The sequence below is a fragment of the Vombatus ursinus genome, unplaced genomic scaffold (assembly GCF_900497805.2).
Source record: "Vombatus ursinus unplaced genomic scaffold, bare-nosed wombat genome assembly UNPS02014784.1, whole genome shotgun sequence".
Taxonomy (NCBI): Eukaryota; Metazoa; Chordata; class Mammalia; order Diprotodontia; family Vombatidae; genus Vombatus; species Vombatus ursinus.
Window position 1 is genome coordinate 2,456,063 of NW_020954562.1, and position 23,472 is coordinate 2,479,534.

General features: G+C 38.7%; 1 long non-coding RNA gene across 1 annotated transcript in view; it reads left to right on the forward strand.

The window, feature by feature from the left end:
* Positions 1-3,478: 3,478 nt before the first annotated feature.
* The window catches only part of LOC114046473, a 124,904-nt gene continuing 104,910 nt past the window's right edge, over positions 3,479-23,472 (forward strand). The window contains exon 1 of the long non-coding RNA XR_003569514.1: positions 3,479-3,712. This is a non-coding gene — a long non-coding RNA (uncharacterized LOC114046473). The remainder of the gene's footprint in view (positions 3,713-23,472) is intronic.

The following is a 23,472-nucleotide window of genomic DNA, read 5'->3' on the forward strand; positions in this document are numbered from 1 at the left end:
TCATCGTTCTCAAGTCAAGTTTCCTTACAGAAAATTAACCATTGACTTTTCTTTGAACCTTTTTTGAAGTCTGTTCTTGTGTAGTTAGTGTGCTTTACCAGCCTGGCTACATATATTCCCATGTAACTATCATTTATATGTAGATTATCCAATCTCCATGCTCTCCATGCTTCCACTCTTGAATTCATGGATTCTTTATTCTTGACATATTTTGATACCATCTCCCTCAGCCTCTTCTCCAAACTCCTCTGAAAGCCTTCCTTTACAGAGGGCAGAAATTGGACTTCCAGCTCATTCCACTTTTCATCTGCTGCTCTGCCTGATTCCAACTCCCTGTGCACCAGGCATTCCCCCACCCCTACCTTGTCCCTCTTCACTTTCCTATCTCTTTTTGGGTGTTGTCTTCTCCCGTGAGATTGTAAGCTCTTTGAGGGCAGACACTGTTTTTCTTTTTTTTTTTATCAGTATCCCCAGCACGTAATACAGTGCCTGGCACAGAGTAGGTATAAGAAATATTTATTGAGTCAAATTGAATAACTGTCCTAGATCATGCCAGAGTCATATTGTAGGTATACTTCCCATACTGCCAAGTCTTCTAGCTAGCCTCTCTGTTTTAGGGCTTCTACTTCAACCTATTTATCACCCAGCCATGTGTTATGTTGATGTCTCTCTTCTTAAATGCTGTCTCCTGTGAATTACCTATTGGTCCTTTCTTTTGCCATTGTTTTTAATATATTCTGCTTTCTACTTTCAGGCTTGGCAGATTCACAGGGAGTTTTCACCCTCTCCTTTCTTTCTAAAGCACTAATGATTAGATTTTCATTACTTCCTGCAAATGTATTTTTACAACTTTTTATTAGGTGTACTCCATTTCTGGTCAGCTTCTCATCATTTCTATACTTTAAGTTATGACAGAAATCTAAATCCCAATTTCAGAAAGCATCTTCTTTGCCAACTCTCTACTCACATTGCAAGTTGCCTTTCTCTTCTGAATTCTCAACTTTCAAAAGTCAGGAGAATAGGAAACACTGCCCTGAGGGGTGTTGTTTTGTTACAACTTTTGGTCCAAGGCTTTATATTCCCTTACATTGTTTTCTGGGTCCCTTCTACTGGTATCAGTCAACAGATCTGCCATACTGTACCTATATGTTCTGGAAACATAGCAGATCTTATCATTTATGCCAGATCAGCAAATACTGCTTAGGTTTCCCTCAGCAGTGATGGAACAGCCATCATGGCTACCCTTGTCTTCTTCCAAAGACTGCTAGAGGACTTTTGATCAAGCCCTACTTGTGAATTCATCTTCCTTAGAGCCAGGGTTCTTCAACTGGAGTCCATGAACTTTAAAAAAAAATTGATAATTGTATTTCAATGCAACTGGTTTTCTTTGTATTTCTGTGCATTTTATGTATTTAAAAATATTATTTTGAGAAAGACATCCATAGACGTCACCAGCCTGCCAAAGGGGTCCAGGACTGCCCTCACCACCACCACCAAAAGTTAAGAACCTCTGCTTTAAAATATAACAGTCTGTTTTCTCCTGAAAATGGTCCAACTATATCCTCTTGAAGAAAATCCTGCTTTGCCAGAGTCACGATATTCTCTTCTCCACTTAAATATATAGCTCTGGTCTTCTCTCTACTTTCTGCTCTTCAGTCTACCACGCAAATACTAACTATAAGTTCTACCTCCAGACAACCTCTTAAACTCCAAAAGATTTAAGGACAGAACCCTTGACGGTCTACTCCCTGGATGATTTCATAATCATCTGTATATGCAAGTATTTCTTTCTGACTTTCTGGACTGAGTTATTCTGTGAATATCCACTATCCTTCTGTCCACTAGTGAATATGGAATCAGCCTTCTGTTAATTCAACGGACATTTTATTTGGCCTCCTGTCCAATTTGGGTGCATATCTCTGTCTCTTTAATCTTATGTCACTCCAGGTAAGGGTAGAATGGGCTCTTTGGTCAGCTCATGTGACCTGCCTGCTTTTCTTTACCTGAACATCTTAAATAGGCATTATATAGAGTGCAATCTTTAATCCATGGACCTCCTGAAAACAACAAAACAAGCCATTTATATAATACAAAAAAAAATAGCAAAACAGCAAATGATTGTGTAGTTAGAACAAATGAGCATTTAAAAGCCATGAAAGAGGGAAAAGTGGGAAAGGAGAAGAAGGGAAACAGCAGTAATTGTGTATATCTATTTGATTGTATTGGGGAAAGCATTGGTCTTTTCAGCCACATCTATATACTTGGATAGGAATTGTCAGCAGTTTTATTTTAGATTACAAAGTATCGGGAAAGGGGCAGCAAGGTGGCCCAATGGATAAAGCGCTTGGCCTGTAGTCAAGGACCTTACTAAATTTTCGACCCTGGGCAATCACTTAACCCTATTTGCCTCAGTTTCTCATCTGTAGAATGACTCAGAGAAGGAAATGGCAAACCACTTCAGTATCTTTGCTAAGAAAACCCCAAATGGGATCACAAAGAGTTGGACTAAACTGAAACAACTGAACAACAACTGAAATGAAGTACATGTATCACTATATGACCCTTCTAAATTGGGTTAATAACTCATTCTCAGTATTTCTTGTGCTTGCAAAATACTACGATCAACATTTGTCCTTGATTTCTCTATAACCTGGTGGAGAACAGAAAGGAAGCATAAAACATTTTGACCATATATTTGAACACTTACCAAGAACAGAAAGTTACAAGTCACTAAATGAACTTAATTTCTTCTCATTAGAATTTGAATCCTTGTCAAATCATTTAAAAGCTGATTATCTCTTTTGTTTGAATTGGTTATTTCTATAATTCACTACTCAAAAGGGTTGTTATGGTGAGATCATTCACATTTATTTGTGAAGAAATTTCCTATAGAAACAATGTTAAGGCTCTTTGAAAGTATCTTCTGCTTTCTAAAAGCCTCAAGATGAAGTAGAAGGTGAGATTATGGGGCCCACATGGTAGAAAATCCATCTTTTATATCCTTCCTTTGGTCTCCTCTTCTCTAGAGAAGAATTTTTACTCCAGAGAGGGAATTTCAAAGGCACGAACATGGAAGAATGAAGGCCAGTTGCAATAGTCATTGTAGGTATGCCTTTTCTACTCCCACTAATTCCTAAACCAGGCCTTCTAGAAAAGCAGTCTTAGGGTTTATTGAAAAGGAGGAAATTTTGTCTCAACAAACAAAGCTCATTTAGCAGTTTCATGATTTCTTTCCACCTGCTATTTCATGAGGACACTGATTTCCACTTTATATCCCCTGAGAAGGAACATTATCATATCATTATGAAGAACTAAATTAGCTCCCTGACCCAGCAGTGTGAGGTTGGCTATTTGCAAAGAATACTTGCTGCTCTTGCAGGCTGACTTCCTTGGGAACGGGAAATCTCAGCTGTGAACTGAGAAGTACTCAATGTTCCCCTCTTGAAATGAACTTAATACAACCAAGGACCGGGAAAAAAACAATTCTCAGTTTCTGAGGGGTAGAAGGTTAACTGAATGCCAAATTACATTACCTTGGTAATTTGAAACTCCATCATCTTAATTATTTTGGAAATATGAGAAGAATCTGTAATTTCTGTGGCATAGAGAACTCTTGGTATGGAAACTCCCTCTACTGACACTGATCATAAGTCATCTATGGCCTGGAATTCACTCCATCAACGCAACTCACAACTCATTCACAACTTCACAGGTAAGTCCTAGGGAAGTTGCTAGAGGCATATGAAGATTAAGTGACCTGTCCAGGGATACAGACAAGTTGGTGTCAGGGGCTAAATTCAAACCCAAGTCTTTCTGACTCAAAGTCTAACACTCTCTCTTCTGTGCTATATTACCTCTCATTCTTACCCCTGTTATTATTTCAGATAACATTTATATGCCTCTTACTTGCTAGGAACTCTTTTAGATTTATGGAAAATTTTTCTTCTATCATGCAGAGATAAAGGCCAAGATGCAAGATTACCTTTCTTACAGGCTGAAGTGGATAGATCACTCTTTTTCCAGGGGGATGATGTAATATAATGAACAATTTGAAGTGATGCCCACTTTATTTTTTTTTTATTTTTTTTTGGTTAGGCAATGGGGTTAAGTGACTTGCCCAAGGTCACACAGCTAGTAAGTGTTAAGTGTCTCAGACCGGATTTGAACTCAGGTCCTCTTGACTCCAGGGCCAGTGCTCTATCCACTGCACTGTCTAGCTGCCCCTGTGATGCCCACTGTAAATCATGCCGGAGGATTTAAAACCACAGGGCTCAAGTTCAAACCCTATCTCTTAGTAAGTCCTTTACTCTCCCAGAGCTTCAGTTTCCCTATCTTCAAGGGGAGAGGGTTGAACTAGATAGCCTCCAAGTGCCTATCAGAGCTGTATCTAAAATCCCATAATGCACCTGACAGGTGCTCTGTCAGCCTTTGCCCCAAAGTCTCCAGTGAGTGGGAATGATTGTCACTCATGGCAGCCAGTTCCCTCCTGGGCTAGCTCTGACTGGGAAGAAGTTTTTTCTTTACGTCAAGACTAAATCTGCTACTCTATCACTTCAACTTGCTCTTGGTTTTCTCCTTTGGGGCCAAGCAGAACATGGGTAATCCTTCTGATATGTGGCTTCCACATAAATATTGGAACAAGCTCTCATTTACCCTATAAGATCTCATTCATTGGTTAATTGATGAAAATTTCAAAGCTCGGGGTAGCTAGGTGGAGCAGTACATAGAGCACTGGCCCTGGAGTTAGGGGAACCTGAGTTCAAATTTGGCCTCAGACACTTGACACTTACTAGCTGTGTGACCCTGGGCAAGTCACTTAACCCCACTGCCTAGCCAAAAACAAAATAAAAAAAAAAAACAAACTTCAATGCTCCAAGAATATGTGATTTCAATGAAAGTCCATCCATCAATATAGATTCCAATCACATTATAACGCTCACTGAATACCTTCAATAACTTCTTGTTATTCAGTTGTTTCAGTTGGGTCCTACTCTTCATGACCCCATTTGGGGTTTTCTTGGCAAAGATACTAGAGTGGTTTGCCATTTTCTTTTCCAGTTCATTTTATGGATGAGGAAACTGAGGCAAGCAGTATTAAATGACTTGCCCAGGGTCACACAGCTAGTAAGTATCTCAGGCTGGATTTAAACTCCAGTCTTCCTGACTCCAAGTCTGGTGCTCTATCCACTGTGCCACTTAGCTGACCTTCAATAACTTGGTAGATGGCTGCTACTAGTTTAGTAGCAGCAGCTCAAAAACTGCTGAAGTAAAAAATATAAATAAATCATCACTTCGTAGTGTATCTATTGATGATTGAGGATGACTTCAGGGGAATGACTGAGAGAATCATACGTAGTGATCTTTTTTGAGGAGGGTGTAAGCAACTAGGGTGAGACAGGAAGCAGGAAACATGCCCTGTAATTAACATAAGCCTGGATCCTAGTTCTGATCAGAGGATGCTATTGTTAGAGAAACCATCGCCATGTCCAGAGGCTAGGTCAGAGAAAAACCTCACTAGGGATAAAACTATTGGGGGGGAAAGCGAGCCATCTGCTAGTTACATATTTCAGCCAAATGTTCTTGCTAAGTTCCAAGCTCTGTTTCTTTATTGCTGAAGGACTGAAAGTGCTTTCAGCATTTTTAAATTTGATGATTTTGGCCAAAATTCCGGTCACCCTGCCCTAGATAAAACCTGGTGTATAATAAGCCAGGCTTTAGGATAATGAATAACTAAGAAAACCTGTGATTAGCAAAAAGCACCATAGAAAAATCATTGATTATCACCATGATTATTACAATTAGTTCAGAAATTGGCACTCAATTCAATGACTGGGTTGATAACTGCCTTATGTCCCATAGAGAATTAGGGTCAAAATTGGGAAAATATAGGTATCCTAAATCCTAGTTCAATGTTCTAATCATTACAGGGATACTTTGCAACTCAAATTGGTAAGTGCAGGGTTCGATGAGGGATAAAGAGTGTGGGATTTGGGGTTGGAGAACCTGGGATTAAATCTTGGCTCTGCTCTTTGCAATTTGGTTGCTTTTGGGCAAAAGTCATATAATTCCCCTTCAGGCCCCTATAACTCTAAAGCTATGATCTGATTCTCCAAAGACACAAAGTTACAAATATCCTATTGATGACTCATGAATTCTTGATTGCTATAAATGCAAACCTAAAGGCAATTGTTTTTTCTGGCAGAAAATGGGAAAAGACAACAGTTAACAGTGATAATATTGAAATCTAAAATCTTGCCACCAGGGAAAATAATAATAAGACCATCAGCAACATATTTAAAGCAATGAACACTTATGCTATACCAGTCTTAACATATGCTTTGTGAACTATAAAATGAAACATAATAGGTTTGAAAGACATCCTAACAAAAATCTGGACAATATTTGTAAACACAAAGCCCATTGCCTCAAAACAATTATTAGAAAAAGGGATATTTTCTTATCAAAAAGGAGGAAGCATATGATAAATAAGAATTTAAAAGAAATTCTTTTGAAATAAGTAAATATTACCTCACCCATCAATTTTAAAGGCTGACAATATGCTTGTGATATCACATTTCTTAAATGAACACCAAAGTGGTTACATTTGAGTTGAACCTATGAAATGATTACCTTTAGATAGAGGCAATGAAATTGTTATAATCCAAGGCTGGAATCAAAAGGCTCCTCTTGGGAAACAACCAACCAACCAACAATAAGTCAACCAACTAACTCAACCAACAATAAGTCAACAAAGAACATCGAACAAATGACTGAAAAGGAAAGGCAAGGACTTATATCAATTCAGAACCAGGTCGTTGCTACCAGAAAGTGTAGATGGGTGATCCTTAAGACACTAGACTAATAGATCAGTGTATATTTTGCAAGAAAATAGTATAAACTGTGCAACACAATACTTCAAGATGCAAAAAATATAGCACCAATAGAGTACCTAGAAAGACTCAATCTGGTGGCTGGAGTTTTATATCAAAAACTCACTATACTTTATAAACCAATAACTGATAAATCCCTGTATAACAAATACAGACCACAAAATATTCTTGAGAATTCAATAAATGAACTGTATTGGAATTGCACAATTATCAGGGACAGAATTGTTACACCAAATCACTCACATATGACATCGATCCATAATAATTTTAAAACAACATTTTTAATGGATATGGCCTAATCTCTAAGTAATATGGAACAAAAATCTCTAAGTAATATGGAACAAAAGTAATATGGAACAAAAATCTCTAAGTAATATGGAACAAAAAGCTTTCAAAACAGAAACTCAGTAGAAAGAAATCAGTTATGTGGGAATAGGACAATGTACAAAGTATCCCAATCATCCTATATGCTACTAAAGTTGTCCCAAAGATGCTTTCAGTGAACCTAGAAAAGATAAGCTTAAAAGCCAGTAATTTCATTCAATTACTAAAAAGCAGTTATTTTATCTACCTGTGCAACAGCCCACAGAACTTTACATAAAAGAATAATAGCAAGATAAAGCTTTGTCCCAGGACCATTTTTACTGAACTCCACTTAAAAAGATGAGAAGAAGGAGAATTAAAATAGCTGGTGTTTATATAGGGCTTTAAGGTTTCCAAAGTGTTTTACAATCATTATCTCACACTACAATTCCTCAAACTACTGAATTGTCATGACCTACAGATGGACATCCCCTTGATCATTACCCACAAAGGTTACATTTCCATCTTCATGAATTCCAAAATACCTTCGATCATAATGGCTTATATCACTCCTTATGCTTTAAAACCTCTAATTTCTTCATCCTTATTTTAACCTTTGATGCCTCTATCTCATTTCTTTCTCAGACCATCACCCCTGCACTGGCTGCATTCTCTGCCCCACCACCCCACCTCATATTGAACCCTTGGTGAATTACTTCAATTTTACACTGTCCTCTACTTTGGCATCCCTTGCTCCCTTGTCTTATGACTGATCATAATTAGGAGATCACTGGAAACTTTGGAGAGAACAGTTTCATTTGAATAATGAAGTCAGAAGCCAGGTGGTAGAAGGAAAGTATCCCTTAGGGTCAGAGCTATAACCAGGGTGAGGCAAATAAGGCTTTGCTTCAAGGAGTTGAAATTTTAAGGATACTAAAATTTAATATATACCTTCCTTCTTCTGCTCAACTGAATTTATCTTTAGTACTTAATTATTTTCACATCATGAATTACATACTTGATTTTTACTTGCCCTGATTGTCAGAATTGATATGGCTTGGCTTAGATTTAGTCAGAGTCTAGAAAGCCATTTTTAATAGAATGTAGAGGTTCCAATGTCCTTAAAGCCTAATTTTCACTTTTACTGGGGAGGTGGAGCAGGGAAGATTCTTTTTCACATCAGCGTTCCAAGATGGCTACAAAAACATTGATAAACACAACAAAAATATATGAATCTTGATAAGCAAAAACCCCTAACCTTTAATAAGAACAACTACCAAAGAAATAGTCCACAATTAGAAAGTTAAACTCCAGTGGCCTGAATTGCAGTTCCAAAACAAACACAAAATCCCCAAAGCCCTTAAAACAGAGGTAGCACTCAGAATGCAAAGAATTCCAAGGGACAATTGAATAGTCCAGTTATTATGAGGATAGTCTCTCATCCTGGCTTTCCACTAGAGCACATACAGTCCCTAGAGTGTTCATTTTGGCTCAGCTTACCTGGGTCACCTGGCTACTTTCCCCCTTGGGAGTCTCATTTCAGGCACGAGTGATTTTCTAAGATAATAAACTGTGGGTCCAAATAACAATGGTTACTTTGGCCATTGACAGCCTGAACAGCAGCGTCAATCAATCACCCAACAGCCTCACTGGCACCATGACATGTTCTCATTATGAAACTCTCAAGAACAATTACCTGCTAATGAATTGAAGCCAGAGCTGGTAGTTTTGGTTCTGAAGCAAACCATTGGCTATAGGCAGCCTGATTAAATCTATTTGCCAATTAAAGATGTGCTATGTGGATTTGATTGTGGTTGAGGTGAAGAAAGGCATGGTACCCAGTTATGCCCTTTTCTTATTAGCTACCTTGCACCATGACAGGTTATTTCACTCTTTGTGAAAACGACAAACTTCATTGCCCAAGAGGTGAGCAATCCATCCAAACTTTCCACTCCAAACTTTTCTATTTAAGCTAAGCATACCACCATATTTTCAGTTACACCAAAGTTCATGACCTTGGCAAGATCATCATCTCACTCCCTCATCTTTCATATCCAATCAGTTGCCAGGTCTTATTGATTCTGATCCACAATATATCTGGCATCTGCCCCTCTCCACTTACATAGCTACCATCCTAGCTGAGATCCTCATCATTACCCTTCCCCTGGACTACTATAATAGTCACTTTATTGGTGGCTATCATTATAGGTCTCTTCCCTATCCAGCACATCCTCCATGCAACTATCAAATTGATATATGTAAAGCATTTGTTTGACCATGTTATACCCCATGTTCAAGAATCTTGTGTATTTTCCTATTGCCTTTAGGATAAAATTAAAAACTCCTTTTCCTGGTATTTTAAGCCCTTCACAATGTGGTGTGAAAAGCCTGCCCTTTTCAGACTTATTTTACATTACTACCTCCAGCATTTTGCATTTCAGTCAAACTGGGCTATTAACTCTTCTCTCTATATAACATTCTATCTCCCACCTCCATCTTTTTGGATAGACTATCCCCCAAACCTGGAATTCACACTTTCATCGTGCCCTTCTCTGAGAATCTTTGGTTCCTTTCAAGGCTCAGCTCATGTACCATCATCTATGGGAAGTCTTTCTCAATCTCCTTAGTTGTTATTTCTCCCTATTCCACCTCAAACAAACATACATATACATATATAGATACACACACACACACACACACACACACACAAACTTAAATTTTAGTTATCCCTTCCATGTCATGACTTTCCTCAGTGCGGTTTTGATATATCGGCACAAGAAATTAAAGAGGAGGGGCAGCTAGGTGGTGCAATGGATAGAGCACCAGCCCTGAAGTCAGGAGGACCTGAGTTCAAATCCGGCCTCAGACCAAACATTTGACACTTACTATCTGTGTGACCCTGGGTAAGTCACTTAACCCCAATTGCCTAAAATTAAAAAAGAAAAAAAGAAATTAAATAGGAATTTGGGGGGAGTTTTGCTGAAACTGCACATGACATAGTAAAATTTTAGAAACTCAGAAATACATAAAATGTATATATACTATTGTATAATATCAACCCATATTTTACAATAAGGCATTGTAAATACCCCATAAAAGAAAAAGAAAAAAAAATTCAGACTTCTTCTCTGGTACAAAGGTAGGACCAAAACATTTTACACAGATTTTCTATATTGTAGGGGTACAACCCCCATGATGTAGAAAGGATAACTGCATGTATATATGTATGTATACATATACTATAATATAAAATTTAAAATATATTAAATAACACATAAATTAAGTTATATATGTATGTATAGACAGACAGAAAGATAGATAGGCAGGCATATATATGCCTATTTTTTTATATTGCATATTATCTGCCCCCGAAACCCTCAATGGAACATATATTCCCTGAGGGCAAAGGTAGTTTTTCTTTTTTGTCTTTGCTAGTTGCATCGGATTGGTTTCACCACTGAAGACCTATTTTTCTAGCTGTTTCTCTCTCTAGTTTCACATTCTACATATAGGAAATAGAAAGGCAAAAGATAGGCATCCTAAACTACCTGTAAGATGTTTGTTTTTCTCCTTTTGAATGAAGTGAGGTTTCATTTTTGAAGCATAAACTGAAAACCCCAGCACAGCTATTTATGGGCATATTTTGTAGCGTGGTCCAAGTGGCTATTGGATAACTGGAGAAGATTAGATACATTGTTAGACTGGGAAGTCTGAGAATCTCAGGAATATTCCCTCTAATTACCTCACTCAGAGACCAGAAAAGAGATGTACTGCTCAGAGATAGGGCCAGTGAAAATGGAGTTTCATGGCCCTTGTGGTCTGGGGCCCCGGTGTTCATTCCTGACTCAGTCCTGGCCTTCCTGCACTTCTTAGAGACCTGTTCTTAGGGAGAAACAAGAAAGCCTGATATAAGTCCATAAATTCTTCAAGCTTCAGTTAGGATTCCAATGATCAAGGGGGGAATGTCTTTGACAATAATAAAGAAGGAAGCAGAATGCTTCTGCCAAGTTTTCTCTCTGCCCTCAGAAAAGGACAGAACTTGAAGGAAAGGATGGGGCTTGTTCACCTTTCTTCTAAGATGACTTATTTCTATGACATCTCTTCTCCAGTTGTCCACTGTTCACAATGTGACCCAGCAGCTTGAGAGAAACTTGTCAATGTAGGCACAGATACGAATGTGAGGAAATGATTCTAATAAATACTACATTTATGGGGATTCTCCCCAGAGTGACATTCCACCGTCCCCTCCTCCCAAAATAAAAATAAAAACCCACAACAAAATGCAGCAACTGAAGAGAGGAATTCCCATTAGAAAAAAAAAAATCTTAGTTAGATCCAGTATTTAAACACCCTCTGGAACAATACTCATTCCTGTTAGAGTTTCTTGAACTAAAAAAGGAGTATATGGGTATGTTTGTGTGTGGTGGTGGTGGTGGGGGCAGGAAATGATTAAAGGATTTACAAATTAAAAAGAGAGAAGAGCCAGGATGGCACAATGCCATTAATACTAGTTTTTAGCTGCATTATGAGGTAGATGGCAAGAGGGAACAATCATAAAGAGCAGCGTGAGGAATTTAAATTTAATATAGGATGGGGCTAGACTTATGATTTCATTGATATAGGGAACTCCCAGGAGGAAGATTCCCCAGGTCAGCAGTTTCTCTGAAATTTTTAGTTCTAGAGAGTTGCCTAGCACATTGAGAACTTAAGTGCCTTCTCTGAGGTCATATACCCAGTATGTATCAGAGGCAGAATTTGAACCCAGATCTTCTGGCTCCAATGACAGTTCTCTACCCACTAAGCTATGCAGCCTCTTATACTTGGTATAAGGAAGGATTTTTGATATCTGGATGAATTTGTGACCACATTAATGGTGCTACCCCCTCCAAGAGTACTTATCACAACTCAAAGTAGGTCTCTTTATGAATGACTTTTTTTTAATTCCCTAGAGGAATGTAAGTTGCTTGAGGGCAAGCACTTTTTCAATTTCATATTTATATTTCTCATACCTTGGAAAGATGCTATGTAGCTGGAGTATCACAGTCTCTGAGGGTTAAAAATCATGTGTCACCCAAAGAAGGAGAGATGCCTAGTATATGTGAATAGAATGTGGGCTATAAACAAGAAAAATTGCAAACTAGAAGTGTTGTAAAACTATCATTACAGAGATTTACAACTGATAAATGCAGAACATTGGTCATGTAGCTAGACTAATGGATAACCAATATACAACCCATATGTCCTATTGGTACCTGTGTATATGAAGAACTCAAGAAGAAGGTCTGCAATGTGGTGGGTGACTCTTCTGTGATGGATTTATGGAAGAGTACATATTTTTCTTTTTTTAATTAATTTATTTTGATTTATCAACAATCACTTCCATAAGCTTTTGAGATTTAAATTTTTCTCCCCTTCCACACCTCCCTCCCCAAGATGGTGCACAATCTGATATAGGCTATACATATACATTCCTATTAAACATATTTTCACATTAGTTATGTTGTAAGGAAGAATTAGGACCAATAGGAGGAACCACCAAAAAGAGGAAACAAAACAAAACAGAAGAAAAAAAAATAGCAAATAGCATGCTTCGATCTGCATTCAAACTCCATAGTTCTTTCTTTGGATGTGGATAGCATTTTCCATCATGAAACCTTTGGAGATCTCTTAGATCCTTGTATTGCTGAGAAGAGCTAAGTCTATCAAAGTTAGTCATTGTGCAACATGGCTGTTACTGTGTATCACATTCTCCTGGTTCTGCTCACTTCACTCAGCTTTAGTCCATGCAAGTCTTTTATGGAAGAGTATATTAACCAACAATGAATCATTCATTAAATATCTATTCCATGCTGGTCATTGTGCTGTCAGTACAGGAAGAATTCTTGATAACAAGGATATTTATCCTTAAGTGAAATAAGAAAAGGGATTACAAATCCCCCTTTTTAGAGACTTGGAGGTCTTTAAAAATAAAATATTCACTTATTAGAGATGGCTCTGCCTGAAAACAGGAGGGTGGGCCTAAAACCTCATCCATATATCTAACTGATTGGTTTTAAGAACTACCCTAACATTTCTATATCACATGTGAAAACAAGTTCATCTAAATTTGATACCATGTCCAAATGCTTTTAGCTTTTCCATATCTCATTCTCCCAATCTAGTCTTTATACCGCTGCCAGGCATTTCATGTAGATAAAATCAATCATGTAATGCCTTTTAAAAAAATATTCAGAGTTTCTATATTGGCTACTAGGTAATGTTCAGACTCCTTTGTCTAACATTCAAGGGTCTCCACAATCTGGTATTAACCTACCTTTCCAATCTTGTTTCATATTATTTTCCTTCACATGTTCTATGTTCTAGTACGGCAGGGCTACTTTTTACCTGCTGAATTTACTGCACACTTTTCTATTTCTGGGCTCTTTGCTCAAGCTTTTCATGAATGCCTTAAATGTGCATTCTTTCTGCCCTACTTTGACAATTAAATTCCTCAATTCATTTTTTTTTTTAATAGAAATTTTCCTGGTGCCCAAACTAGGTAATGAGCTTCCTTCTCAAACTTTATAGAGCAATTAGTTTTAGAACTTCTCACATAATATTTTGTGTTATAGTCATATATGACCATGTTTCCCCATGTTTTAAATCTTATTCTTACCTTTTCCCATCGCTGGGGGAAGGAAACAAGCATTTATGAATTACCACTATGTGCCAGGCACTGTGCTAAGTGCAATACAGATATTATCTCAGTTTGCCCTCACAGTAACCCTGAGAGATAGGTACTACTATGATTTTCATTTTAGAGTTGAGGAAACTGAGGGAGAGAGAGGTTAAGAGACTTGCTCAGGGGCACCAATCTAGTAAATGTCTGAGGCAGGATTTAAGTTCAGGTCTATCTGACTCTAGGTCCAGTGCTCTATTCACTGAGCTTCATGACCAGCCTATCTTTTTCTTATCATATATTTCCTGATAATATCCTTTAAACCTTCTCTTACATAATTCCTTATTTGCAATATACTGCAGCCTGCTAAAGATTCACCAAATGTCCTCTGGGTGACCCTCAGGTCAGTTCTTCAGACACTAGGGTACATGTTTCAGGGGCTTTTACTTCAAAGAAAAGCCTATGGGAAAGACAACGGAGTACACAATTTCCCCCAAGGTATTACAGCTCTTTCTCACACTCACTTTTCGTGGGCATGCTGCCTGGTCCCATTCTGATATCAAAAAAAGTGATTGACCTGTACCCTCCCAGTGGCTATTAGAGTTGTGTTACTGAAAATGCCACAAGTATAAAGAACAGGGTTTTAACTTTAATTAAAAGACGCCTGGGGAAAATATAGAACCTGGAAAGAAAATGACATAAGGTATTTTGCTTCAAAGGATAAAAATGCTAATTCTGAGAAGCCAGAAGTTTCAACAGTGATGCTGAAAGGGATTTTCTTACAGCCTTTCTTTTTCTCTGGAAGGATCGGGGACTATTTTCCTTACTGTGTCCTCTTCTATCCACTTTTAGCCCTTAGAGCCAGCAACCATGCAAATGAGGAAACTTTCATCTCAGATACTGAGGGTGATTACTTGAGGGCCCAAAATGTTGCAGGGTGGGAACCTCACCTCCATTTCTCTAACCAGATTAGACAACCCTGGACTGGACAGCATCCAATTTAAGGCACTTTGCTAGCATATTTTCCTTCATTGGGTAAAAATGTTCATTTCAAGGAGTCAGAAGTTATGAACCAGCCAGGCACTCTAAAGAATTCACTCATTCAACTATTTACTGAACATCTCAAATGTGTGACTGAGAAGTTGGGGAATGAAAGTGATTCAGGGCACAGGATTCAGAGCAATTCCTTTTGCCTTTGCCAGCAATGGATTCCTATCATTAAGCAAAGCTCTGGAAACTCCCCAAAGACCAAATCTCTTTTATCCACTCACATAGTTATTTAAAGAAGTGGGTTTTCACTTGGAATTTCCATACCTTTTAACTTGTGTTAAATCTAAGCCCTGGAAGGCTTCCTTATTTTCCACCCATTTAATGAATTATATGGTTCAGTTCCAACTTCAATCTAACACCATGATTATGGTAATGAGAAGCATGGTTCTCACTCTTGCTCACTAAGCAGACTGTTCTCTGTTATAACTTGGAAGCCAGTGTCAGAATTCCCCTCTCCGTGCTCTTTGGGAAACACATCACCTTATCCACATACTGAGAAAGAAGTGATAGAAAAAATATGCACTACAGGACGCACTTTATGGACATGACTGACATGGGAATTTGTTATGAAAAAGAAATCAGCTGTTTTTTTGGTTACTTTGATTTATTTTTAGTTTGATTATAGGATTAAGTTCCCCTCTTTAGGAAGGCCCTAAAATAAGCCAGACTAACACAGATAGTCTCTTATATCTAGGTTACCTATAGTTTCAGTGAATAGATAGATTGAGAAGACTTTATCATTTACTAGCAGATAATTTAGAATAAAACATAATGAAATAATCATAGGATTAATCTTTAAAAAATAAAAACAACAACAACTAGGTTTCCTTTCTGTGAGAAAGGGTGGTTGCCCAGAGGCCAAGAACCCCTTCCTGGTAGCTAGAGAAAGGTTAGCTAGAGGCCGAGTTCCTCTTTCCAGTCTTGGTGTAATGCTGGACTCTTCTAAGGAAGGTGGGGTCAACCATTGACCACAAGTTCCTCTTTCCCAGTACACTTTCTGGTTATAAAAGGTACCACCTGAAGGAAAGGATGTCTGGAATAGGATTCAGAAAATCTGGGAGAAGCTAACTAGTCAGATGACCTGCCTTGTCCAATGGAATTATATTCAAGACAAGTTTCTGTCATTTTTCCAATTCCTCTTTTTTTTTTTTAAATTATAAAAACCATCTCTGTAAATTGTTCTTGGTCTCTGACTTAAGTTGATATCATGGATAGAGGGTGAAATGTTGGCCATTGTGCAATCAGAGTCTATTCCCCATTTTGATTTCTCTCACCCTTTCTAACCCTTGTAAAAGGAGAGAGGCTAGTACATTGCTACTCTTGCTAGACATGAGATCTCATATAGGAAACTCCTAGGAAAGGAAACTTCCTTTACTAATGTGTATTGGCATCTCCTTTGAAATTTATAGCTTAGGGAGCTGCACTGAGAGGTTAAGTGATCTGCCCAGGATCACACAGCTGGTAGGCCAATCAATCAGTTAACAAGTTGTTTGTTTTTTTTTTTTTTAAAGCACCTTTTCTATATGCCAGGCACTATACTAAGTCTAGGGGGATACAAACACAAGCAACATCGGAGATAGGCCTTGAATGTATGTTTTCTTGTCTCTGAGGCCACTTTGCTGAATCTGTGAAAGACATATATTATATGGAGAATTCAATCAGGAACCTTGAATTTGGAATCACAGAAGGAGGTTTTAAACTAATAGGTTCCAAAAAATGGGTGTGTTAGGGAAGGAGCTAGGGCTGTTAGCTGGGTCCTAGATATCCCAAAGGAGGCCAGTGCTCTAAATATCTCTATGATTCCATATATCTTCCTTAGTCTGGTTAAAGGGAAAAATAGGAGAAGCAATAATAATAGCAGCATTTACATGGCACTCTAAGTTTTGTCAGGTTCTTCATAAATAGTATGTCATTTTACTCTCACAACAACCCTAGGGGATGGGTGTTATAATTATTCCTATTTTACAGAAGAGGAAACCAAGGCAGACAGAAGCCAGGATCAAACGTGTGGCTTAATGTCTGAGGCAGGATTCGAACCCAGGTCTTTGTGACTCTGAAATCCATATCCTATCCAGCATGCCTTAATTAACATTCCCACCTCTGCTCTATTCTTCTTTACGTTCAAACTGCTGATTAGGTATTCCATCTTGAGAAAACTCGCTGTCTAAACTTATTAACAAGTATAGGTACAAAGGAGGCAAGGACTTTGCCCTTGTGGAAGAAATACCAGTATTACACCACGCATGCCTCTTCCTGTTCCATCACTCTGATGCCCTGTTGCCTGTTGAGTTGTTTCAGGTGTGTCCCATTCTTCGTGACCCCATTTTGGGGGTTTTTCTTGGCAAAGATACTGGAGTGGTTCACTTTTCCTTCTCCAGCTCATTTTACAGATGAAGAAACTGAGGCAAACTTGCCCAGGGTCATACCTAGTAAGTGTCTGAAGCCAGATTTGAACTCACAAAAAGGAGTCCAGCGCTCTATCCACTGGGCCACCTAGCTGTCCCAGCTTGAAGATTATCATATCTTCAAGACAATTTTGAATGGCAGGGCCCAATTAGAGTTGAAAAGGACCCATGAAGAGGAGTGATTATTTCCTGCTCAGCCTTAGAAAACTTCAGCATAAAGCACAGAGTGTGGGGACTCATGCTGCTTGCCCCCAAGGTCCTTCTTTGTTGAAAGAGGTAAAGGAAATTCCTATGTACAAACCCAGGGATGAATCAAGACTGGAGACCCTGCTGCAGAGAGAAGAGATGAAGTGTCTTCTAGAAACTTGCCAAGGGGCCTTCCTGTGGCCACTGAGATGGGGCAGGTAAAAGCATTGGAAAGAGAATGTGAGGGACAGCTCGAAAATTCTTCATGTGGTCCTGGTGTTCTGATACTAAGACATTAATCACACTGCAGACCTGAACACAGGGCAATTGGAAGTGAACCAGGACTAAATGGTAGCCAGTAGGAGGTCTGAAACTAAGAGACTGACTGAGAGCCAAAACAGTGGGAAGAAGAAGAGGGAAGCTTTTTCCAGATTGCAGCAAGCAAGGAGGAGGTGGTGGTGGCAGCAGCTTTGGGGTGGACATTGGGAGTGGCTGTGATGGTGTGTCACTATTGGACTGCTGAAGAGTCAAGGAGCTGGCCTGGAGAGCCCCTCAAGTTGGGCCTCTCTTCAATCTCCCCAGAGGTGGGGGGTGGGAGTCAAGGAGTCACCCAGAGAGGTCTTGGGGAGTCACTGGAGTTCATTGTCTCTGCAGTTCAAGGACTCTACCATGTGTTCCCTTTTCCTCATTGGCATGGGAGTCTGTCTGGATCAGAGAGAGGATTGCTTTCTATTGTTATAGGAAGCGCTTAAACCTTGTTTGTAACATAGGCATCCTATTAGACGTGTAAAGACTGTTCGATTTAATTCTTTTAAAAAATATATTTACCTAGTCTGTGTGTAGACTCTTCACTGGATGGGCGTTCACACTGAGAATATATTTCCTTTTCCCCACATTTAACCCAAGTAGGGATCCCAGTGTAGAGGGAATCCTATTCAATACAGAACAATAGGCCAATTCCCACCTAGGCCCAATTCTTCTTGACTTTCTAATTGTTGATTAGTCATCCACTTGAAAAAGCTCACTGTCCCGAATTTTGTAACAATTTTGTATATGTGCCTCTTCTTGTCCCAGTACTCTGACCCCCTAGTTAAGGATTATCAGATCTTCAAGACAATTTTGAATGGCAGGGCACAGTGGGAATCAAAAAGGACCAATGAAGAAGGCTCATAATTTTATGTTTAGCCTTGAACATCTTCAACATAAGCACAGAGAATGTGGGGAGTCAACACACCCACCACTTGTTATCATGCAGGAGACGACAGAAAAATAGGAACTCTTTCCCACCCACCCCCTGCAGGCAACAACAAAAACAAACCCAAACTCAGATATACTGGACTTACCCCAGTCTTTGAATGTGAGAAGCAAACACAAATTTGTCATAATTCATCACTTAAACCAAAGACAATGAAAGCACTTTTCTTTCACATGTCAGAGACTGGGAGTAGGTTTTATGATAGAGAGGAAAGGATATGAGGGGGGGTGGTGCAGAGGGGGATTTTGTCACCTTAAGTGCCTAAGAGGGAGCCTACCTTTCAGAAAGAAGTAATCCTGATGAAAAAAGGAGCATGCAGGAGACTGGTCTAAACGTTTCTACTGCATTCCTAGGAGGAGTAATCCTAGTAGAGGTGTTCTTGCATCTTTCCAAGTCTCTTTTCCAAGCAATCATCTGATCTTTTCCCAGCTGTAGAGCCTCAAGCAATTCTCAAAGGCAAGACCTCGTATACCATATCCTGGCCCTTTTGGAATTATCCATTGAAAAGACTTTATTTACCCTTATTTATTTACCCTGACTCTAGATCTCCTCCACTCTCTTCTAAGGAATTGATATAAACTCTCTTAGGACACACGCTCTGACCTCTAGGACAAACTTTGCTACCTACACTGGTATCATTAAATTGTAACTCCTATAAAGCAAAAGTCCTTCAAGCTCCGATGATTAAGTGAGTATGTACTGATAGCGATATAGCCAGAAGCTCTTCCACCTGGATCTCAAATACTCCCAGCTGGAAGGAGAAGTAATGAGCTGCATGTATTACATGAAAAGAGTGACTCTGAGTATCTTACTGACCATGGTGATGGAGAAAGGAATGAGAACAGATCCCTAAAAAGAGACTGAATAGATCCATGTAATTAACACCAGTTATGATCTTTGAGATATGCCTTTGTGTAATATTTCCAAAGAGCTCTCTAATGCTTTACATTTATACAGGTAGACATAAATAAATCTAGGGTTGTTGTCTCCAAGTTTGGCTAATTTGAAAACTAATGCTGTATTAGGAATATAAAAGAGGCATAGTGTCTAGGGTTTGGGAGGGTCTATTCTAGCTGTTAGAGCATGTATGAGGTTCTGGTTCATTCCAGGGCACCTCATTGCAGAAAGGACTTTGCAAAATTGGAGAGCCTCCCAGAGAAGAGTAATCAAGATGACAAAAGACCTTGAGTATGTACCATACATAGGAAGATTGATTCAAGATTTTTGGAATATTGAGTCCAGAAAAGTGAAGACCTTTGAGAAACATATAATTAAATATTAGAAGGATTGTCAATGTGAAAGGGACTTTTTCTACTTTCTCTACTTGACCCCAGAGGATAGAACTAGGGTCAATGAGTGGAAGGCTCAGCAAAGTAAATTTGACCTTAAAGAAAAGAAAAACTTCCTAACTATGAGAGGATACAAAAGTAGAGTGGACCACCTTGAGAGGTTACAGTTTCCATCTTGAGAGATGTCTTCAAGCAAAACTTGAATGGGGATTTGAGGGGTATGTTGTGAAGAAATTTCATGTTGCTCTAAGTCGCTGCTGGGATCCCTCCAAATCAACTATTCTGGGAAAACAGGGCTTATGCTCAAAGATTGAACCTGGGGGAACTGGGCATTTCTCATACAGTTTTAAGGGCCAAAAACAAACTATATAGGAGAGACATATCCTAATGGTCAGTAGCCCTACAGCTATAGGAATAACACCTTTAGTCAATGTTCTATGGTACACTATGAATCTATAGCCTATTGAAGTTCCTGTTGGAATGGTTTTCCCCTTCCTTGACTTGGGAAGCTGCTAGAGTTTTGTTCAGCTAGGATAGAAACCTTTCACTTTTTGCCATCTAAGACCATGGGTATAAACAAAAAGGACTTTCTATACAACTAGATTCTCCAAGGTCAGCTAAAACTAGAAGAGACTTACTCAATTAAGTCTCTTATGTTTTCTTATTTTAGCTTACCTTGCAGAATTCAATTGCACAGGATGCCGTTAGATTTCTACCCATATCCTCAGATGGCAAAAATGAAGTTTGTTTACCCTAGGTCAACCCAATGTATTTGGAGGTGAACTAAGGGGACACATGCTCTGAAAGCTGTGAGTGGGAGGTAGGCACATACATTGAAACCCTGGTTTGATCTTCCACACCTTCCTAAAATAAGATCCATTCATTAACTCAGAGAAAGATAGTCTCTCCTGGGGAAATCTGAGTATCTTTGAAGAGAGTGGGCTGAGTTAGGGCTGTAGAACAGCAGGTGTAGTGATTGAAATTATTGAGCCCTTGATAAAGAAGAATGCTGAACGAAAAGAGGGGGCATTGATTCAGAAGGTTTGTATTACTGAAATTGAATTGAGTACAAAATCCCCTTTCTAAAGAACAGAAATAAGAGTAGGGGTGAAAAGCAGTAGGCTGTTCAAATGACTTTTCATGCCTTCTTCAAGTGGTAATTGTCTTCTAAAAGCTGCATATGGTGTCTCTCTATAGAAATAGCTAAATTTAATCTTATTTTTAAAATACATTTTATTGATATCTTTTTTTTGACATTACATTTATCTCTGGAAACATTATCCTTCCTCTTCTCCAAAACAAATCCTCCCCCCTCCCACTCCAAAGCAGTTGTGGCTACCAGCACATGGTAGCAAAACATATGCATACCTGGGTAAACTTAAGACACACCCGAAAGTCCTTGGCTGCCCCTTGTGTTTCATGTTTCTTTTTTTTTTTCCCTTGAGCACACATTACCAGTGATTCTGAGAGATGGACACTTCCAGGCTTGGAGGCTATTTCTGTTGTTTGAGAACACTTGGGTTCCCAAGTTGGTGATGGCTCCTCCCTAAGAGGTAATGCCTGCAACTACACCAAATCCTAGAGGATGAGATAACCATCAACAAGATCATCCTGAACCTAAAGTGAGTGAAAGGCAAAGCCTGGCTGGCAGAAGATCTGGACTTTGTGAGTTGCTAGGATAGCGTAGATCCAAGGCAAAGTGAAATATTTGTTCAACAATCCTACAAAGTTGTCTTTACCTCTCAAAGAGTACAATATGTATGATAGGTTATTTTTTTAATGCTTTAAGTGTTTGTTAATGTTTGCTTTTGAGTCATATTTTAAATATTTCATTTGTGATAGCTGTCCTACACCTGGCATCTACTTTGAACAATGAGCACTTTTTCAAAGAAGAAACCATGTTAATGGTCCTTTTGGGGAGACCTAAATAGATTTGAGCTCTATGTAAGCACTATTTAGAGGTTTTATCTAGAAATCTACTTTAGGGTGGGGGAATAAAAAAGCAGATTGTGAGGGGAGCCTAATCATATCATTTTTGGGTCAGTTCACCATAAGCATGAATACAGTTTCCATGTGAGTTCAGAGAAAGGTCTCCTTATGGGAAGGGGTCTCCTGGAACATGGATCACATGTCTCTTATGGTCATTTGGTCAATAATAAATTCAATAATAATGGTCTTGCTAAAATAATAAAGCTTGAGAGTAGGGATATTTGCCATGTTGGTGTCTTGTTGCTAATGTTTTTGTTTTTAATTTAAAGAGGAAGGAGCTTGTAGGACAGTGTAGTAACTCAATAATCAATAGGACAGAGAGAAGAAAAAATAGTAAGCTGAAAAAAAGAATAAACAACCCAACACTCATACTCTGTGCCAACTGTTAGACATAAGAAGTCCTCACCAGCTGTAATTCTGCCTTGACTAAAGATCATACCCATCTGGTTTAATCACTACCTTTCCTTTTTATGGAGCAAGGGTGAATGATTGTGACTTTTTGCATTTGTAATCAGAGGTTGAAACAGATGCTGAAGTTTCAGTTGAAAATGATGTGTGTCTATTATAACAACCTGCAATATGCTCTCCAAGGACTATTTACCAACTATATTCTATAAACTCAGTAACAGGGAATTTATTCATACAAGTATTCAATGGCCTTGGGTATAAATTAAGCACAGTGGATACAAGGAACATTGGAGGTTACATTTCACAAGGTTATCCCAGGAAACACTACATATACATTGAGGGAGCATTGATCTCAACAGCTTTGCTAAGTTGTCTTTCATTTCCTTGATCATGCATCTGAAAATTGCCCATTCTCCCAATTTGGGCTTATCTATTTCAGTATAAGATTGTAGTAATAACATTTTGGTATTTCTATCTAATTAGGGCATGGAAGAAAATTCACAGAAGTGTTTTCAAAGTCCAAGGATTAAGTTAGTTTATGGGATATAGTGTGCATACATTTGTTGTGTGTATAGACTGCATCACTTAGAAATGGGGATAAATAATACTACTAAATGACATTTATGTGCCATTTAAAGTCCTAAACGTGTTTTGTTCACATTACAATTTAAGCATTACAACAACCCTGGGAGATAGGAATTACAGGTTTCATTATACCTAGTTTATAAAAGAGAAGGCTGAAGTTCAGGGGGCTGATTGATACTTGCCTATGGTTAGTCACACAGGCAATGTGTCAGAAGCTGACCTTGAAACTTTGTCTTCCTGACTCTAAGTCCATTTCTCTATCCATTAAAGCTATGTTGCCTCTCAAAGATCATGGAATCATGGCATACCAGAACCAGCTGGTACTGTAGAGATCATTTAATCCAATCTTCTCATTTTATAGAGAAAGGATCAAATGATTTCCCCAAGGTCACAACAGACTCGGTACTCACACCCAGATTTTCTGACTGCAGGTACCACTCTTTTCATGCTGTCT